At 37.0% G+C, this 8,070-nt stretch overlaps 1 long non-coding RNA gene across 1 annotated transcript; it reads right to left on the reverse strand.

Annotated features, from left to right (window-relative positions):
• Positions 1–2,471: 2,471 nt before the first annotated feature.
• LOC129725642 (uncharacterized) lies at positions 2,472–3,815 on the reverse strand. The gene is made up of 2 exons (XR_008728133.1): positions 3,721–3,815; positions 2,472–2,864 (listed from the first exon to the last, which is right to left on the reverse strand). It is a non-coding gene; the product is annotated as an uncharacterized LOC129725642 (long non-coding RNA).
• Positions 3,816–8,070: the final 4,255 nt, after the last annotated feature.

Consider the following 8,070-nt stretch of genomic DNA (forward strand, 5'->3'; position numbering starts at 1 on the left):
GCTATCGATGCTGAGATCCGCTGCAACTAGTGTGCTATCTATTGCTATTATGCTATATTGCTATCCGCTATTTTAAATAGCATATTTTGCATAAATTTTAAAAGCATATTTTAAATTGCAGGGTATATGATTCTGTCGACCGTGTTTGGAAAGCAACCATATAACGACCAATCGGAGGTCGAATTTTCCGTCTTGACAAGGCTTGACTATTTTCAATAGTACAATAGTTTGAATGATAAAATTACAATTATCTTCATTTGGGAAGAATCTTAGAAGATTTTCCAATCTATTGCTGCATGAACAAAGGAAATTCATCGAATACTAACCGATTTATGGGCATTTGAAATTGGACATATTTTTCACTTTTATCGGTTTTAGATTTTCATTTCACATCCCTATGTAGCCGAACTTCCTGAGAGAAGTATTCTACTTCAAAATGACTGACACGCAAGCAGCCGGGTCATCTTTCTTGTAAAAGTATTCTACTTCAACCTTGCGGTCGTGGCTTTGCACACAACCCTCCTATTATTTTTGTGCACATTGTTGTACTCAGACAAAAACCTGTTTTGAATTGGATGAATTTTTAGTGAATAAACGTTAATAGTTTGTTATTCAAAGTTGGTCATGCTGATTGCAGCCTTTGCGCTGCCCCTACAGTGGGGGGTTTACTAAATAAAGTAAAAATAAAAATTAGACAACTACAACAGAATTTGATTGCATCCCGCACAGAATGTCTGCTTGTGTTGATGCCAGAAAGTTGTTAACCTTCAATTATTTGTTTATTTGCCTTTAACAACTTTTAAGCTGCCATAACATTGTAGGAATTAAGATACACGGACAACATGCACTTTAGAAGCTATTTCACATTCAGTAAATTCGATGGGTGCGACAGATTTTAATTGCTAGGATGCAACACAGAATGCTTGCTTGCGTTGACAAAAATTATTAACTTTCAATGACTTGTTTATTTGCCTTGAAAAAGGCATTTTGATTTCCAAAATTGGATTTCCTGATTGCAATCTTCATGTTGCCCCAACAGTGGGGGAATAATGGCAGTCTGGCGACACACGCTGAGAAGAACCGCGCTGCTTCTGAGACGTGATGACCAACCACAGGGCAAGTGATTTGTTTAATTTGAAGGCAACCACAGGCGCAACCCGCTGCTATGGTCTGTTACTGCTGAGTGCCGAAATCTGCTGTTACTGCTGTCAACGTTGTGGACGGTCCATCCAGTTCACCTTCCGACTAATGAATGTAGCTAGTTTTCCCAGAAACACACTTTTATAGCCGAAGGGTGCTACGTCTTTCAGTTCAGGTTTACCATTTCCTTATGTTCTTTAGACAAATTATTCCACAATTCGCATTTGATTTTTGTATCCAGCGAATAAACACCGATGGTGCTCTCACACACGCAACGGTTTTAACCCGTATCTTATTGCGGTTTGTAACATCAAGCGATTTCGTTTGCTCGTTGTTGCGTGTTGCATCATGTTGCAACTTGGCAACTGAGAGACGACCAAATTCTGTTACTGCTGATTGATTGAATCGACTTCATATTAGCTCTGCATAGTCGAACTAACTGTCTTTGTGAATGCGGTCTAACAGGGCAGTTTGTTATTCAAAGTTGGTTATGCTGATCGCAGCCTTTGCGCTGCCCCTACAGTGGGGGGTTTACTAAATAAAGTAAAAGTAAAAAGTTGTAAAAGTACAGTTGACAAAAATTATCAACTTTCAATGACTTGTTTATTTGCCTTGAAAAAGGCATTTTGATTTCCAAAATTGGATTTCCTGATGGCAATCTTCATGCTGCCCCAACACGGGGAGAATAATGGCTGTCTGGCGACACACGCTGAGAAAAACCGCGCTGCTCCTGAGACGTGGTGACCAACCTCAGGGCTAGTGCTGCTGCTAAGGAAGGACGACTGCTGTTGTCGCTGTCTGGAACTATTATGAGCGGCTCCGGCTGAAACAGGCCAATATAGGCCAAATAGCATGTTTTCAATTGCAAGGTATATGATCCTGACGACCGTGCTTGGGAAGCAAGCATATAACGACCAATCAGAGGTCGAATTTTTCGTTTTGACAAGGCTTGACTATTTTCAATAGTACAATAGTGTGAATAATAAAATTACAATTATCTTATTTTGGGAAGAATCTTAGAAGATTTTCCAATCTATTGCTGCAAGAACGAAGGGAATCCATCGAATACTAACCGATTTATTAGCATTTGAAATTGGACATATTTTTCACTTTTTTCGGTTTTAGATTTTCATTTCACATCCCTATGTAGCCGAACTTCCTGAGAGAAGTATTCTACTTCAAAAAAAAACTAAAGGCAAATTTTAAAGATACACATAAGCCAAAATCAGAGACTGGAACAAAACAAGTTTCTCGCGAATATGTGACCAACTTTGAATGCGCTATGGGGATCTTTTTTTTCTTTCATTCAATGCAAAGTGAAGACAAACCAGTTGTTCAGAAGATATTTATTCGAATGACAAGCTTGATATGAATTAGCATTATCAACGCATTATCGTGCCATTCAGGCTGCATCGGCGGTTTGACAGTTTATCGTTGTTGTTGGTAGTTTTGTCATTTTTATTTTACGATTGTGTCTTAAAATAACTTTGTTTTGTCATAGTATCATTGCTTTCATTAGCACTAAAATATCTGTTGCTCGAACTCTAACCGAGTAGGAGCAGTTTCTTCTTCAGTAGCAGCAGTCCGAAAGTGCCTTGCGGATCCTGTGGGTTTTCGGCTGCATTCATCAGAACGGCCTCCGAGGGGATTGCCACGAAGCTTTCATCGTTGACGGCTGGCATGGCGAGGCTGACGCTCATTACTAGAGCAAATAGGCAGACGACCTATCGGAGAAATGCAAAATTGATAATAAGACTTTGTTTTTGTAGGTACTAGTCTAGGAAAGCATTCCATCTTCTAAATTAAAAAAAACTGAAACATTTTCTTAAATTTTAACTTTATTGGATAGTCAGTTAATAAAACTCGGGCGTTATGTATTATCTTCAAAGTTTGATGAAAACAAAATTAAAACAAAGCCTTTTTTTAGACTATAACGGGGGTTTCATCTTTTGGCTTGAATGCATATATGTACTTTTTTCTGAGATGCAATTTTTAAATCCGGTTGGGTCTTCAAAAACTCATAACACTCTGAGATTATCGTTAGTTCCAGTATATTTTTGGGGCCATCCACACACCACGTGGACAGCTTTGGGAGGGGGGGGGGGAGGTTGGCTAATGTCCACGGTCCATACAATATATATAGGGGCATACAATATATATAGGGTCCATACAATATTATAGGGGCAGTTGTCCTCGGAGAGGGAGGGGGGGGTCAAAATCGTTAAAAATCTTTCCACGTGGTATGTGGATGGCCCCTTTGATCATTTTGAAGAATCTGGACAAAATCCGGACAGATTTTATCTTGACACCACTCCTGAAAATCCGGGCTGTCTAAAACAACCCGTACGGTTGGTATGCTCACTCATGGTTATCGAACAAACGTATTTATAGCAATAGTATCGAATCACTTTAGCGCAATATCGGTGCACATTCTATTTCCTTTTTACGGTGAATTACTAAAAAGTGACTTATTCCTTCATTTTATTCACACATGAATAACTGTATCCTTCACTTCACATCACTCGCACAATACTCAAACCGACACGAAATAATGTTCTTCAAAAAGAATTTCAAACTTACCGCAAAAAAGAATTTCATTTTTAAATTTTGAATTAAATTTTGCTGTCAGTAAAAACCGAGAACCTTATCGCCTGGAGCTGCACGGAAAAACTGGCACCCGTGAGCGGCGAGCTATCTGTTATAGCCAAAATCACGACCATGCGCCAATCACTCCCTAAAATTTCGTTGGTCGATCCGGGATAAGAAGAGGTGAAACTACCGTAAAGCGATCCAGATGTGACCCAATACCAAAGTTTTGTGATGAAAATATTATAAGATAATTAGTAGAACTTCAGAATATTTATTTTACATATTTCACCGACATATCATGCCTATATATTTGGTTGATCAACAATCAATACAGTCACCCTAGAATCCCCTTTCGTCGGTACTGCAGCTGACAAAGATTAATTCTAACACCTCTTTTTTTGACAACGTGTCTCCAACCGGTCTGGCCTCGGCAGATGCGGGGTAGAATTTAGCATAAACGCTAAAAATTGACCGCTAATTGATGTTCCGGCTCCGCGAGATTTATGCGTTTGAACTCTGACTGTAGTGCTATAGTTTGGGGTGTTGCTAATTCCCAATCCAAACATTATTTTCTAGCTATCACAGAGGCTTCGGTATGCTATTGATGGTTTGTAGAGTGAAATCTCGGAAAAATTTTCTTACTGAATAATGATTGTACCGGGGGTTGAAATTTTTTTTTGTTATCTTGATGTAAAACTTGATTTAGTACTTTCAAATTAAGAGTCTCTGGTTAAAAGGCTAACTTCCTTAAAGTTTACAATCTCAACACACAGCAGTGCTCTCTGGTATTTTATTTTTAACCTCTTTCAAGGTTTCATTTTTGGAATTTTGAATAAGATTTTTCTTGCACAAAGAAAACCGCATTGACAAAAAAACAATGACTAATATTAGCACTCACTTTTTTTGGCTCCAGAATCTTTATAGATTCTCGATGGAATTGAGGTTCGAGATTTGTGGAATCCGACAACATCGGAACTTGGTCTTGTAGGTATTGTTCGGGTCCTGCTAAAATAATAACCCGTTTTTATAAGCGAAATTTCCATAAGAAATCTGCCATCATAGTCACGAGGCTTCCTACTCCACTTCACGAAAAACACCCCCAAACCATCTCATTTTGTTTTCCTTCCTGCCGTACGTTGGATATGGTACTCCTGAAGCTCCTCTCGCGATCTACACCACACACGAACACATCGCTCTCGGTTGAACAGCTCGAACTTTAATTCGCCCATTCAGAGATCCGTTTTTCAGAACTGTAGGGGCTTGTTTTGTTTTTTTTTTGTTTGTTTGTTTAAAAACTCTAGGGGCTTTTCAGCATGCCTTTTAGAAACTCAATCCACTTGGCTTCGTTGGCTTTGCTGATAGATAGCCGTTGCCATGTAACTTTGCTATTCAACCCCTGTGTCTCTCAGGGTGACGACACTGAAAGCTTAACAGTTTTCTGGATCTCCTTCAGGTCCTTTTTGGCTTCGTGCATGATCTTGATATCCGTTTTCGCATCCGTATTTCTAGCATTTTTTTTTTGACTTTACACATCTATGAGCAGATAGGTACCGTGCTGGATCGAAACCCGTACAGTATCGAAATCCGTACACCTGGATGTTTTTCTTCAGTGTTATGTATTATATAAATGAAAATTCATATGATAGTTACATGTACATATCCGTTGAGCTGTTGGCCTTCTGTTAAATTAAACTATGCGCCAGTAGGCCATGAAATAAAAATATTAAAAATAAAAAATCAATCGTGTCTCGGCTTCAGTTGTCATTTCGTTGTATCGTTAGAGAATTTACTAAGGAAACGTTCTTCAGATAAAAACGATTTCCAAGTGGGATATAAGTGTTTTAATCTGTGAATCTTTTTTTTAAATTGATAAAAAAGGTAAGTCTTTGTCATTTTCAAGCTGTACATTGTCTGGTAAATAGTGTTAATTGTATTTATTCAACAAAAACTGTGCCGCACGGATTTTGATTCTTGTTATTTGCTTGAATCGAAATCCGTACAGCGTGTGTATCATGCATATATTGTTGAACTTTCTTCTTGTTTTCAGCATATAATGGAAGAAAACAAGTATAAATATATGGCAAACAATTTCGAACGAGCTGTGACTGAGTTGCACAGAGGAAAGTCGTACCGGGAAGCTTTGAGAGGTTCCGGCGTTCCGGTTACTACGAAACGCTACGAAAATTGCACTATTTCAGCTGATATGAAAAATTCGTAAACCGTGTGAAACATTAAGAACCAATTGATCCTCAAAATATATTTATTCGTTAATTTAAAGATAAATTATAAATAAAATATGTTCATTTTTGTACTTCTATAACGATACGGATTTTGATTTATTGTTGTATGGACTTTGATCCAGTCTATATCGCGTGTGTGCGGATTTCGATTCAAAAGTGTACGGGTTTTGATTCAGACAAAAAACTGTGTACGGATTTAGATTCAAAACATGTTCTATTTAAACATGATTTTTTCAAGTTTCGTAGTGATTTTAATCATTTTGCTTGAAAATAGTGATAAAACATAAGTAGACCTATAAGTAAACATGTCAGTTTAAAGCAATATGTGATTTCTTGATTTTATATTGACCGTCGAAGATTATCATGTGCTCAGGTGTACGGATTTCGATCCAGCACGGTATCTCGGCTTCGAAAACAAGCCGGCCTCATTGCTTGAGTGGGAGCCGAAATACATATCTGCTCATAGATGTATAAAGTGACAAGTAAAGAAAATACATAAAGGTCCCCACAATTCAAGGGAATGGTTACAAAGCTATGATCTGTGATCCTGAATTATCCTAGAGCTCAAATTGAAAAAAAGAAATATAGCTTCGTTTCATTGAATTTTTGTGTTCCTAGCTAAGTTGGAAATGCGTAAAGTCTTCAGAGACTTAGATAAAGTGTTTCCGTAAGCAAACGTAAGCGACGAACCCGGCGAGTAATTACTCTGCGGCCTTTCAACGCATTTTCACCTTTGCTAGGAAGACAAAAATGTACAAAAATGGGTAAAAGTTGTAAACTTTTATTTCTGTTTGAGCTTGAGTACAATTTTCTTTTGCTTCAGGTAATCAATGTTATTTTATTGTAGTAGAAACACGTAACGTAATTTATTTATTTATTTATTTGTCGTCAATCATAAGTAGACCATATTGTTTACAATTCGTTCTTAACCAGTTAATCTTGAAAAAAATATTTTCTTAAGTGTAGTTTTATTCATTGTTGCATCAATTAATTCACAATATTTGTTAGAACATGACATCATTCTGTTGAGAGGTTCATTTTGGCCTTAGTTTGTTCTTTGATTACTGATATAAAACAAATTCCTATTCCTTAGAGAACGAGTGGGAGCATGAAAGTTCAAATTCGTTAGAAGTTCTGTGCTGTTTACTCTTTGTGCAATCAAGGATGAAAAAAAAATCACTCACTCAGAGAATCACTTCCGATTTTTTATCCCATGGAATCGTTTTGTTGATTTTCATTTATCAACAATGATACGGCTGCTTAGTTACAGAAATGAAAAAGAATCGTTAGTGATAATTTCAGGAGAATCAATACTGAAAATTTTCGTTTCCTGAAGACGAAAATTCTCTCACCGATTCTTTCAGTTCAATAGTTTTAAGCTGAAATTTTTGCAAAACATTCAACATTGAATCAACGACATAAAATGATGCCATACTCTAAAGATTTGTCTCACAATGATATAAAATTGGACTCATAAAGTATAAAGTATCGAAGGTATTAAACTAGTCACTCGATAATTCTCTAATGTATTTCTTGGTTTAAACCTCCAAACTATAAGGCAATTAAAATCTCAATCTTGCATGTACTTCATGTAGGGTAGCGAACGGCTTCGTCAGTGGTTTTCTTCGGCAGGTTTTCTACAGCGATCTTATTCAGGAACCTGCCGAAGAAAACCATTTTCGAAGCCCTATATTACATGAAAGCTTGCATGTAATATACTTGAATACATGCTTTCTGGAAATCTGTTTGATGCGCCCCACAGTGCGTTGAATGTAGGGTAAGACGGGACAAAAATCAAAACTACACGATTTTGTCGATAAAACATGTTGATGTAACAAGAAAAGTTATTCGTTACCTTCAGAGTTACTAAATGCATAAGGGTCTTATGTGATTCACTAAATCACAAAACTGTCCCACTCATCCTGTACCAGAAACTGTTAATCTCTTTGTAAAAGTTGTACATCGTAACGAAAACTGCGGTTTCTATGTTTTACTTACTTTTACACAGTTGCAAAAGTGACTTAAGTGCAATTATAACGAAAAAAAAAGATTATTTTAGGTATTCTTTTAGATATTCTTTTATATATTATTTTTATTATTT

Source organism: Wyeomyia smithii, chromosome 2 (genome assembly GCF_029784165.1).
Source record: "Wyeomyia smithii strain HCP4-BCI-WySm-NY-G18 chromosome 2, ASM2978416v1, whole genome shotgun sequence".
NCBI classification, from domain to species: Eukaryota; Metazoa; Arthropoda; class Insecta; order Diptera; family Culicidae; genus Wyeomyia; species Wyeomyia smithii.